General features: G+C 30.8%; 1 protein-coding gene across 2 annotated transcripts in view; it reads left to right on the forward strand.

The window, feature by feature from the left end:
- The window catches only part of LOC106664318 (EARP-interacting protein homolog), a 91,620-nt gene that overhangs the window by 31,339 nt on the left and 46,161 nt on the right, over positions 1-14,120 (forward strand). The gene's annotated exons all lie outside the window — the stretch shown is intronic.

Raw genomic sequence — 14,120 nt, forward strand, 5'->3', positions numbered from 1 at the left:
CCTTGTACTACTTACCAACGGAACGTTAATTATCGAATTAACGTCGGATATTCCTATTTCCTCATTCATTACGAACTTTTTATAAAGTATTATTATTAATTATTACTGAATCACTGCCGTACTAAGAAGAAATGCCGAATCCCCAATTTTCTGACTTTCTTTTTTTGACCTTTGTACTCTTAGGTAAGGTTCCTCTTGAAAAGCAAGATAAAATCCGTCTAGAAATTCTAAAAATAACAGTTTAATATAAACCGTATATAGTTTTAAAGCTTTTGCACCAAACAGGAATAAAAAACATATTTCAAAAATTTTCGTTTCCTTTGTTTCTTATGTTTTCTTGTTAAAAGTGTAAAAAGAACACAAGAAATTATAATGAATCGATAAATAGGTGATAAACACAATAAAATAATGTTTCAGTAGTATAGAAAAGAATATTTAGGCCCAAAACTTTAATATATGTTGGATATTAATTGATGCCATTAATGCGGCAAAATAGATTTAAACGTCACCCTATACGAAATATACGTTTAAGTTTAATGCATCTACTTTCAGTAAAATAGGGAAGGATTGAAATTAAGTATTTTTTCAACATTCCTGTTGCAAATCATATCAATTTTCGTAAATCATTTTGCTCAATTCCATGGCCATTTAAATTTTAAATAATTGTAGAATCTGTTTGCTTGACCGGCATAATTTTTTGCCGTCTTCAGAACAGTAAACTTCACTTTGGAATAATTTGAATTATGGTAAAAAATGTACAATACATTATATTTAGGTATGTAATATTATATTTAAATATAATAATATAGGTTTTCTAGAACAGTTTTCTTTGCAAATTCGTGATATCTAAATTTAAGTCTATTATAATTAAAAATATCGTAATCGTTCAAATAAAAATTCTATATTTAAGTATACTTTATAGCAAATTCCTCGAAAAAAGTTTGGAATGAAAAATTAAGTTGAAGGATTTTTTGGTGTTTTGTGAATTTTCTTACAATCCATCAAAATTAAATCTTAATGAGCTAATTAAAATGGAAATTTTTGAACAATCAACAATTTTTGATCTTGTTTAATTTAGCTTTTAAAAGAAGTTTTTTTTAGTCATTCTAACAGTAAAAATACATAGATAAAAATACATATAGTTTGAAAGTTTGAAACAAAACAAGAAAAACGTCTGGTATTTTTATTTCTTTATTTTTTTTGTCCTCCGCTTCATTCCACCATTTCGTATAAATTTCTCAGTTGAACAAGGATTTGAAAAAAAATCTTAAATTTTATCCTTGTACTAATTGCCAACAGAAGGTTAATTATTGATGAAATGTCTATTTTGTTTCTATTTCCTAATTAATTACGTACTTTTTATTGAGCATCACAGTTTTTAATTATTACCGCATAATTACACCGCGGATTATCACCTCTTCGTCTTACGTAAGTTTCCATTCCAACGTTTTTTCCAGCAAATCTGAAAAGTTGTTTATGAAAATGTTGAAATTTTAATACAACAAATATCACATTTATTAATATATATACATTATATATTATCTAGCAGCACTTCCTTAAGAAAAAAATGTTGTTTAACTGTCACCGTTAATCCGTCAAAATAGACGCCAATCACCCTATACGAAATGTCAATTTACAAAATCTACTTTCAATAAAATAGGGAAGGATTGAAATTAAGTATTTATTCAGCATTCTTGTTGCAACTCATATCAATTTACATAACCCTTTTCCTCTAATCCATAGCTGTTTAATATTTTAAATAATTGTAGAACCTGTTTGCTTAACCGGCATAATTTTTGGCCCTCATCAGAACAACACTCTTCACTTTGGAATTATTTAAAAAATATATATGTAAGAATGCATATACAATACAATATATTTAGATATGTAATATTATATTTAAATATAATAAATAATTTAAATATAATTTAAATAAAATATGGGTATCCTTAGTTTTCTAGAAAATTTTTTTTTGCACATTATAATATCTATGTCTATTATAATTAAAAATTCTATTATTTATTTAATTAAAATTTCAATATTTAAGTAAACTTTGTTGCAAAATCCTAGAAAAATTTTGTAGTGAAAAATTAAGTTGAAGGAAGAGAGAACAATCGGCGGTGTTGCCCAACGGAAGGGATGTTCCAGGTAGAGGGATTAAAATTGACACGCCCCCTGGAAAAATGACTTTACCACGATCACCCAATCAGTGACAACACCGGAGATTAGCAAGCATTCAATGTAACTTTAGGTAGCAACGGTTTTTTCAAGAAAATCTGGAAATTTTTACTTAAATTAGTTTGATTTACTTAAAATCAGAAAGAAATTTTAAATAAAGTTGTAATATAACGAATTTTAATGTAACGAATACCACATAAATAAATAAGGGCACTCTCGACACGACACGCAAGAATGGCACAATTATACAGAAGACAAACACTTAGAGTCCTGAAGATGATCTCAATAAAGATCGAAACGTTGGCACGATAAAGAAAATGTTTTTCTGAAACCTACATCACACCTGACCGCATCTCACGATTTCTAAATAAACATAAATAAATGTTTTTCCACTTCACTCTACACAGCTGGTGATTTGATTCAGTGGAAACAATGTAAATGAATTAAATGTGTTAGTTTAAAATGTTTAAAATTACCATCAATAAAATTAGTTCAATACTAAACAAGAAAAAATCATAAAATTAGTATTGCAAATATTTATACATATAGTATGAATACGCGTGTATTGTGGTGAATAAGATTTACACATGCTCACAACACTGCCTTGCTAAGAAGAAATGACGTACGTAATACAACTAATTTTAATGTAAGGAATACCAGATAAATAAATATGTAAATATTATTTTGTTAATTGCAAAATATTCTGATTAATTGTAATGAATAAAACAGAAAAATAAACCCATAATATTACAATTATTTTTGTTAAAATAATTTATTCAGATAAAAAGCCATAAAACAAACACTAAACTATGGACAGTTTAATTAAACGAATACCAGATTGATTAATTCTAAATAGACCGAAAGATTATATAATGTCAATATATAAAAATGGGTGTGCTGATTAGTGACCGTTAGTCGATGATATCATATATTTTTATTTGTTATTCAGAAATCGTGAGATGCGGTCTGGTGTGATGTAGGTTTCAGAAAAAGTATTTTCTTTATCGTGCCAACGTTTCGATCTTTATTGAGATCATCTTCAGGGCCTGGGATTTAGAAACATTGTTTAAATTTAACAAATACATGTAGGATGTGGAAAAAAGTGAATTTATATAATGCAAAAAATATATTTTTTATATTAAATCAAAATATTTCTACTCACTCAAAGTGTTTGTTTTCTGAGGAAGTGTGCCATCCCCGTCTGTATAATCGTGAAAGGATAATCTGGCCGAACTATTACCAACCATTTTTTCCCTTCTTTCCTTATATAAAAATGAGTTTCTATACCGACTTCCTTCCCCACCCCTTCATACAACAGTTATTCAGATATGGTGAGATGCGTCGGGTGTGATGTAGGTTTCAGAAAAACATTTTCTTTATCGTGCCAACGTTTCGATCTTTATTGAGATCATCTTCAGCGCTCAAAGTGTTTGTCTTCTGTGTAATTGTGCCATCCTTGCGTGTCGTGTTGAGAGTGCCATTGGGCTATCGATTAACGGTCACTAATCTCTACACATTCCTTCAAACAACACTTTCCTGACCAGTTAGAAAAAAAAATCTTATTTTTTAAATTAATAATTAACCGAAAGAAAATCGCATTAGTTCATAAATTGGAATTATTCAGTAAAATGTTACAACGTTTCGAATACATTTATTTTATCACTCATTTTAAATACAATAACATTAAAATCTAAAATGATTTTAATAATGTACTGAAAATGGGAAAGTAATTCAAAAATTGATCAATCTGAAGTGCCAGATTCAATTGACGTAAGATTCTACTCCAATTAAAGAAACATTTATAAGCAATAACTGCATTTTTGATAATAATTTACCAATATATTATTGTAAAAGAATAGCATCATTCGTTTTTTATGCGCATAACAAGTAACAAATATAATACAAAAAAATAATAAAAACCATACTGTAACAATTATAAAAAGGTCAGATCATCAAATCCAATCCATATTTTATTTCGATGTTTGCAGGAATAACGAACTATCCCTTTGGTAAAAAAAAATAATAATGACTAATATATTCCAAAAAGAGGATTTCTCAGATAGACAGGACATCCCCTAACCGCGTACTACTGATCAAATCCGATTAATCAGTGGGTAATATATTTGTTTTAAATTGGACAAAATTGAAATACATTTCTTTTTTTCAATGCTTCCATGAAATATTGTTAGAAAGTAAAATTTATTTTGTCAAAGGATGGAAATACATTAAAATATTAATACAATTTATGCTAAACAATTTATTTTTAAAAATACATCGATTAATATATCATATATACAAGACATTTAAAAAAATATATACTTTTATTAAAACATGTACATATCAAGAATTTACATTCATCGTCGCAAGTGGATTTCCTTCTGTTTTAGTAGGTGAACTTTCTGTGAAAATCAACGCTCGCATATTTCGTAAACGAAATGTTTCTCACCGGTATGAATCCCCAAATGAACTTTTAGAGCATACCGGGCTTTCAACATTATCGGCAAAAGTGTATCTTTGTTGACTCGACGTGGAAGCGAAACCATGCGGGCGTCGAGTATGCACTATTGGATGCGTCTCCGTGGGGTGTTTTATGAACCTTTTGGCGTTTTCCTCAAGACCAGCATCTATCTTCTGTAATACCCTGTCTTCCATGTGGAAGAGGATGTGGAGGAAATGGATTGAAATTTCGTCCAGTCCGATTGTCGGTGATGCTCGGAAGGTGCCCAAACCGTCACAATTTGGTACTATCCAGGCAGTAAAACGTGTTAGTCATTTTTTTCAAAGAGGCGAAGTACGTTACAAAATTAATACAACTTTATATATTCTAAATTATTTATTTAAAAAAAAATCTATTATTCAACGGAAAAATATATTTCATAAATCAAATACATATGGACAAATGTAAAATATTACATATTTACATATATACGAGTTAGAATTGCATTCATCGTAGAACATTGATCTCCTTATGCTTTAAAATGGGAGATTTTTGTGTAAATCTATGTTGACCCGACAACACCAACGTGAAACCACAAGAATAGACCACATTTTATATCCTGAAGATGACTCAAATAAAGTTCGAAACGGCGAAAAAAATGAAAAAGCTGTTTTTCTAACCTATTTCATTCCTGACCTCTCCTCACGATTTCAACAAATTATAAAACATCAGGTCACTAGAAAAACACACTTTTCGTAAAAAGTACAAAAATGACACGTTTTTGAATTTATGAATTTAGTTAAGTATGACAGACTGAAGCTAGGAAAACATTTAAAAAAGCTATCTATTCAGCTTGAAATTTTGTAGAAATGAGAGCGAACTCAGGTCTATGATTCAATATGCTGAGAAAATATGCATTTCCAAAATTGGCTATTTTTTTGAGCAATAACCAGGAAAAGATAAAGGTAATTTTGGTAGATAGGGTTCAGGAAGTGTTAGAAATTTAAAAGAAATTCACTCTGTCTACGAATTCATTTTCCTGAACAGTTAGAATTAAAAAGAAAAACTTATTTTTTTAAGTTAATTAATAATCGAAAGAAAATTCCATCAGTTCATAAATTGTTGTTACTCAGTAAAATATAAAGCATTCAGTAAAAAAAAAAGATATTAAATAGATAATTTTATTAAGTAAACGGATTGATCCAACTTTATCTACGCTTAAATTGCTAATAATGAAAATTAATCATTTAAACTTCGAGCCTTCTTGGCATTAATGCTACAATTTTCAAAGGTGTATAATTATTTACGAAACATGTTGAATTTATTTTGCCAAAGAAAGGAAGTACGTTAAGATATTAATACAACTTTATATATGTTTAACATTTTATTTTCAAAAACACACGTATATATTACATATATTAGTAATTCATAAAAATATATACAAATGTACAATTAACTTTATCCTCGCCTCCGGTGATATCTGGTGCCCTTGACGCTCCGTTATTGGCACAGTTACCTCTGCACCATTCATCCATCGGCACGGGTCACATAACACCTTAGATTTCCGCTGGAATTTTGGGCTAGGATTGGGTGTAAGGTGGGAAGTGGGTAAGGTGTGGGTTTTTGGTTTAGGAGGTGTCAGGTCGAGCTCCTGAACCTCCATACCCCTCTTTCCGTTTGTTAAATCAACAGGGTACACCCGCTTAATAAGCTTCGTGAAGGTGGAAAGTCGGAGTTGGGTATTAGAGGCTATTTGAGACGCATAATACCCATTCGTATCCCAAAAAAAAAAAATAAAAAAAAANAAATTAATTAAAAAATAAAATACATAAACAAAAATAAAAAAATAGAATTGCAATCATCTGCGAACGTGGATTTCCTTATGCTTTAAAAGGTGGGCTTTTTGTGTAAATCCACGTCCGCAAATATCACAAACGAAAGGTTTCTCACCGGTATGTATCCTGAAGTGAACCTTCAGGGCATACCGGTCTTTAAAACCTTTGCTACAGATTGTACAGAAGTGCATATACCTGTCTTTACTTACTCCTGATTTGGAAGCCATTCCACTCCGCCGTCCAGTATGCACCCTGGGTTGCGTCCCCGTGGGGGGGTTCATACACCTGTTCTGGCTGACTTCAACACCGGCGTCTATCTTCTGAAGTATCCGTTCATCCGTGTGAAAGAGGATGTGGAGGAAACTGATTGAACTTTCGTCCAATCCTTCAAATGTGGATGAACGGAAAGTGCACGTGCTGCAGCAAGAATTATCGTAAGCGAAGTCACTGTCGTTTACGTCGATCTGGGGTAAAAAATCTTCAGCCAGATTCTGCATATTGATTGACTTTGCTACCTGTAACATACAAAAACACAAGTTACAGTAAATTGAAACACGTTTATCGAAAAAATAATCTATTAGTTAATGCAATAATTTATTTTTACGTTTCGATATTATAGAAATAAGTGTAACGATTTCATAAAATTCCATTCAATTTCGTAAAAACATTTATCTGTATTGCAAATTCAAAAAAGAAATAAACTTTTAAAATAAATAAATAATAATTTTGTCATTGAATGTCTTCACAAATTGAAAATATAAAAGTTAAATTTTATTTGAACTGTATAAACAAAAAGCATACATAAGAAAGAAAACAGAAGTCGGTAACCACGGTAAGAATTAAAAATTCATCTAGATGTAAAATAATAATCAGAAATTTTACTTACTGATTTCTTCCGTGAATACAACTGGAAAATGTTTCCACAAACGATGTTCAACCCTTTGAGGACACAAGTTAAATGAAATGTTTGCTGTCATCGCGGACAATTTATAAAGCCAGAGAATTTAGGTATTTTTCCAGGGGGCGTGTCAATTTTCACCCCCCCTACCTGGAGCACCCCTTCCGGTGTGCATCACCCAGGCAACATAAGGGTCTCTCCCTCCATTTTAATATAACAAATACGAAATTTATAAATATGAAATAAAACCGAAAACTATGCATTACCTACCAGTGTTACTCTCATGATAAGGATAAATGCCATTTAATCATCAAAATTCATATTTGAAAATAGCCTGAAAGATCACTTTATATGAAATATATATTTAATAAATCTAATTAGTACGCTTTTAATCTTGTGCGGATAACATCGTGTTTCTTTATTTCCTAAGATCACTGCCCCTCCGTCTTTGGACGAGGAATATTTCTTTACCTGTTACTCTATTCTATCCTCCATACACTGTCAATAAGAGTTTTATTTTAAATTCTCGTTGATTTAAAAAAAATTGGTTTTGTCTCACGTTAAATCGCTGTGGCCGATTTGGATACAGACACAGAATGTGCCCTTTGAACCGAACCTCCTGATAAAAGCAGCTCTCTGTTGCCGAAATCTAACCGAATTGGACAGGTTCAAAATATGTTATTATGAGCCTGGATCAAACGAAGACAAATAAAAAAAATAATTATGACTTTAGTCCGTTCAAAGTTTGTAAATTGATTAAAGGTTTTTGCCCGCTAGTGACTATTAAATTCCTAAACAATTAAAGAAATTCTTCTTAATATCACCAGTAAAAAAGACTTCTTGAATTTGAACCGTATGAAAATTTATGAGAATGGACCAATTAAATTCACTTTGCATAAAACGTTAAATTACTTAAAATGTGTAATCTATGCACCAGAATTGCTAAACTGTTACGAATCAGAAGTTGAAGTAGCTGACGAAAATGTTAAGGTTTAGAGAATTTTTAGACACCTAAAGGGTGAAAGAATCCCGTCATCCACCTTGATTTTGTCTTTTGAAAGATCTCAAATACCAGAAAGAATTGTTTTTCCTGATTGATTTCCTCAATGTTAAAGTGAGACCGCTCGTGTTTTAGATATAGACACATCAGTAAATTCTGCCTGCTGAATAACTGTGTAAACCGTGGAGAAACCAATAATACGTTGCAACACTCCATAATGTGTAAACTGTGGAGGTCCTCACTCCGTATGTCCTGTTTACATTAGAAAAATTAATATATCGAAAAAATCTTATAGAAACGCTGAGTTGATGCTTCTAAAACGCTCTCGTATCACGAAACTGAAAAGCTCCTTCAAAACGTTGTTATTACCCATAAAAACCAACCTCCTGAAAAATCTGATTCCCTTGTTACAGATGCCAACAACCTCCCCCGCAATTTAACGTCTTATTTGAACAGATTAAAAAATTAAACAACACAATAGAGATGCTTGTAGGCAAAGACAATAAAATTGAAAATACCCTGAAAGAATGAGAAATAATAACCCATACAAACAAGGAGAGCAACTCAAACAGCTCAGAAAAGATAAAGGCCCATCAACATCTCATTCCCACAAAACATACACGTTAGCCAAAGACCCAAGGGCTCACTCCAAAACTGTGACTCTAAAAAGGCCTACATCCCAGTGTGTACAGCATTAAGTGACAGTGAAGTTAGTGACTGTTCGAAATGGCTAAAGATTTTCGAAATAAACAAACTACTTTTACGAACCAGAAATCAAGGCAAAAGCAACCCAAATTAGATAGCAGAAACACAAAATCCTAATTTATCAACAGTTTTCTAAAAATGTGTAGTGTTTAGTGGCCTAGTCTGGTGTGACGTAGGCTTTAGAAAAACATTTTCTTTATCGTTCAGTTTCGATCTTTATTGAGATCATCTTCAGGGCCTTGGATTTATAAACATTGTTTAAATTTTACAAATATATGTAGGATGCGGAAAAAAATGAATTTATACAACGCTAGAAAATTTGAGATAAAAGATGAATTTATACAATGCAAAAAAAATTCAGATTAAAAAATGAATTTATACAATGCTAGAAAATTTTAGATTCTATCAAAGTGCTTGTACTCTCTCAAAGTTTTGTAAAAGTTTAATAATTTCCCATGATTATAACAAAGCAAGATTCAAAACAAAATATACAATCCCAATGTTTTTACTTCAATTGAACGTAAATGGTGCCAACCATCGCAGAGAAGAAATCAAGAAAAACTTAGTTTGCCAATTATGAGTTTACAAGAAACTCACCTGTAATGTACACAAAATTTTAACTTTAAACGATACAATGTAATACGAAAAGATTTTTTAAGCGGTAGAATCGCTTGCGGAAGTGTCTCTATTCTACATAAAAATAATATTCCATTTACTAACATAGACATTGATAGTGTACTACAAATCGCAGCCATTAGAATCTCCCAATTTTTCGATTTTCCCATTTCAGCGATTTTCTCGGTGTACTTTCCACCCGATCTACAAATTAGTGTAAATGTACCCAAAGATGGTGTATGATCAACTTACTCAGCATGTTATTCTGCTTGGTGAGTTCAATGCTCGCAGCCCAATACCCACGCACGAACAATTGCGTTACTTATGGATCAATGTAACCTAAACGAACTAAATGACAATTCCCCTGCTCACTTTTGCTCAAGATCGGGGAAAACACTTTCACGATTACAGAAATTACGTTCTTAAGTCTTATTTCTATTCATGATCCATAATATCGAATTGGCCAATGATGAGAAATGGCAATGAACACTGTCCTACTTATCAGATATTTTCATCTTAATGGATGAGTCTTTCCTTTCAATGGAAAAGTATCGCAACTTGCGATTCTAATTACAAAGTTAGCGCCTTCAAAAGAAAAATCTCGATTTGGGTTGAATCTGTTGAGAAGGAAGTGGTGGAGTGTTTTCCTCTGTTCAATGCTTTTTTAAAACAAACTGGCGCTTGCGAGCTTGACTATTTTTGGCCCCGTCTGGAAATCAAAAAATTTCAACTGCTCGTTGAAAAAACAAAACGTGTTTTTCTTCCATTTGCCACAACTACCTATGAGAATCCAGATTTTTTTTCTAAACCGCGCAAAAATGAATAGGAGTATTTGTAATTTATTTTTATTATATTAATTTTAATTAAATTAACAGGTATATTCTTCTTAGATGGATAGAGAAAAATAGAAAGTACAAACCGAACAAAACATTTCTAAATCCTCATTTTTAATAACGGATTTACTTAGGAATAGTAAACACGAAGACTACTCATTTTGTAAACAAACACAATTTCTTGTATTTTCTATATTTTAATCCAGTTTGATCTCTTCAACCCTGGAGAGACATCACTTTGAACAAGAAGTTCGAAATATTATTTTGAGAATGGTCTCGATTTTCTGTCTGTAATTTCCAATTTATTCTGCTATCAATAAACAGAGAGTTAATACCGGGTTTCAATAATCTAATGATGATATGTCAGGATAGCAGAGCCAGAACGTCATATATTTTTTGATTATAAAAATAACATTTGTCGGGACATATACGCAGATTATCCAGTCTCTGAACAATATAGCACAAAATGTAACACAGAAAAGTATTATTTCGAGTACTGACATATTTATTTTCAATTTACGGGTCGACATATTTTGCCAAGAAAAGGAAGTACTTTGTAATTTTAATACAATTTATAATTACATAACACTTTTATTTGAAATATACATAAATAAATGTATCTTCTATATGTAAAAAAATGAAAATAAAAAAATGAAAAAATGAAAGTTCTTATTTTATTACAAAAGGGATCTAAAATAATTTAATTTGATCATAAATAATAAAAGAATGATAGATTAAAAATATATACATACAGATTATACAATCTCTGAACAACATAGCACAAAATATAACACAGAAAAGTATTATTTCAGCTACTGACATATTTATTTTCAATTTAAGGGTCGACATATTTTGCCAAAAAAGGAAGTACTTCGCAATATTAATACAATTTAGATTTACATAATACTTTTATTTGAAAAATGCATAAATATATACCTTATATATTAAAAATAAACATAAAAATAAAGAAATGTTAGAAAATGAATGTTATTATTTTATTATAAAAGGGATCTAAAATAATTTAATTTGATCTTAAATAATAAAATAATGAGAGATTAAAAATATATCCTGGTTGGGGAATTCATTGTCTTGTTAATTTATGTTTTAAATTAATTTATTTAAATTTAAAAAATCCAGAAGTGGATAGAAAAAACAGTCTGTCCTAAAGTATACACTCAAATGCTTATATTTGTACTGCGAAGCATTTGTTGAAATTTTCACAATTCAATTGAAATCATTTACAGTAAAAGACACGATATTCTTTCTTTGACTTCAGTGACTTACGAACTGGGACAAAAGTTCCGCATTACAATTCCTGAATAATTTTGACGTTGCGCAAAGCCTTTGGTTCTTGTAGGAAAATTGCCAACTTAATGGAAAAAGTGATCAACACTCGTACATTCAGTAGGATGGTTTTCCAGCCCAAAATAGCCGTTATGTGGAAAAGTTCCAGGACGAAATTTTCAGGAACGATGGTGTTGATCTCCTTCCGAGCCCAAAAAATCTGTTAGTCATAAAAAAGCATAAGTTAGCGAGAAAATCATTTTTATCAACTCTCATGTAGTAGAAATCGAAAAACATATCCTATATAAGAGCAATTTAAAATGATTTAAATATTTCTCATAAAAACATATGATTTAGGAGCAATTTTGTTTATACATATGTATAGGTTGTTAGTCCAATAATACTCCAATAAAGATTCGCGCCACAAATATTTAAAAATATTTCAGGTCTAATTCAGACCAAAAATGCAGATGTTTGGAAAGTTGGACATCTCCATTAGGACACTATAAATATTTACGCATACTGCAAAATAAATGATAGTTTTTCCAATTTTGTATGTCTTATTGCACTGTAAATGTAAGTTTCACCAACATTTTGACTGTTGCGCTGTCATGATCATATTCATCAAATGATCTTATACATATGTATAAGTATATGTTTTATTACAGAAATAGCAGAAACCATAAGAAACACAAAAAGTCTCGAAATGTATATAATTTTTAGACTGAAAGTCCTCGATTCATCCATTTCATTGTAAAACTATTAACGTGTGTTTGCTATAATATTTTTGTATTTAATTCGTAATTCAATAATTATTCTTTTTAAAAAAAGGTCTTCGTTGAAACGAAAACTGTAGTGTCATGAGGGGGATTCGAACCCAATCGCTTCGGCTGTAGGAACCTTTTTCTATCCTACCTGATGACGTCAATCACTGAAAAGACGACTTGTAGTTCAACGGATTTGGGCAATAAAATGATTCTTTCTGTACGTCAGATTATTGTCAAGAAAAAGTTTCAAAACATAAAAGCTTTATTGTTCAAGGGATTGATTCGAAAGGGATTAGGGTTTCTTGTAAGGGTTTTTAGGGCGTGAGTCGTAAACTAGTTCGATGACTCCGAGAAAATAATTTTCCTATGACAATAATATTTAGAATTATTATTAATTTACAATATTTATACGTCTAATTATCAATAACTACTACACTTGTACATATTATTGTAAATATTAAGCCCTTTCTAAGTTAAACTGAAATTTTTAATATGGCGTTAAAGATCTGAATACCGCCAATTAATTAATTAGAAATCAATCTACACATGAAATTTCTTTAATTGTGTAATGTTTCATTTATTTTATACATTTTGTTACACATAATATTTTAGTAGATATTTTGGCCGGTAGTATTTATTAACAAAGATCAGTTTTGGTTTTCTGTATATCAGTGAATAAGTTTCAAAGTTATTTTGTGATTTTAAAAAAATTGACAAATTTTCCTAAAAAGTTTAGAAAGAAAGACTAATAGGTCTAATACTTACTGAGGCAGAGAAGTGAATGATTTATACTATTTTATATTAAATGGAAAAATAAAAAAATGAAAGAAAAAGTTTAGTATTATATGCAGCGCTTAAGTTCAAACTGAAAGAATTCAAAATACATATTAGGGTTAAGTTTGAACCTTGTAAAAGTTTGAAATAAAAAGAACAAAGTGCGTTATAATATTAATTCAACTTTATATACGCTAAGCAATTTATTTTAAAAATACATAAATGAATAGATTTTATATATTACTCAATGTAAAAATATATCTTATAATCAAATGTACAAGTTAAGATTTCCTTGTGTTTTAAAAGGTGGGCCTTCTGTGTAAAACCACGCCGCAAACGACAGAATTCTCACCGGTATGCGTCCTGAAGTGAACCTTGCTGAAGTGAAGGCTGCCTGTCTGATGTGCTGAGAGTTATAGATGAAGATATTCTTGTTTATTCTTTCGAAAACCACGATCACTTATATAAGTAAATGGTTTCTCCCCGGTGTCAATGCTGAAATGCACTTTCAAGGCATACCGGTCTTTTCTTCTTTCTTCTTTCTTTAAGGTAAATTACACAAAAGTGCATATATTTGTCCTTATTTACTCCCGACATGGACGCCAAACCATGTGGCCGTCAGGTATACTTTCTCGGTTACGTCTCCGACTTGTGGTTAAACCATGTGTAGGGGACCGCCGTTCAGCTGATCGCTGTTCAACCAGTCGTTGGTACAACTGATTATAGCCTTTTTGTACGGTTATAGCTATACGTCGTAGTTTTTCATTGTTCGCATTGTTTGCTGTACCGCTTTC

This window comes from Cimex lectularius, unplaced genomic scaffold (genome assembly GCF_000648675.2).
Source record: "Cimex lectularius strain Harlan isolate CLEC.00 unplaced genomic scaffold, Clec_2.1 scaffold282, whole genome shotgun sequence".
NCBI lineage: Eukaryota > Metazoa > Arthropoda > Insecta > Hemiptera > Cimicidae > Cimex > Cimex lectularius.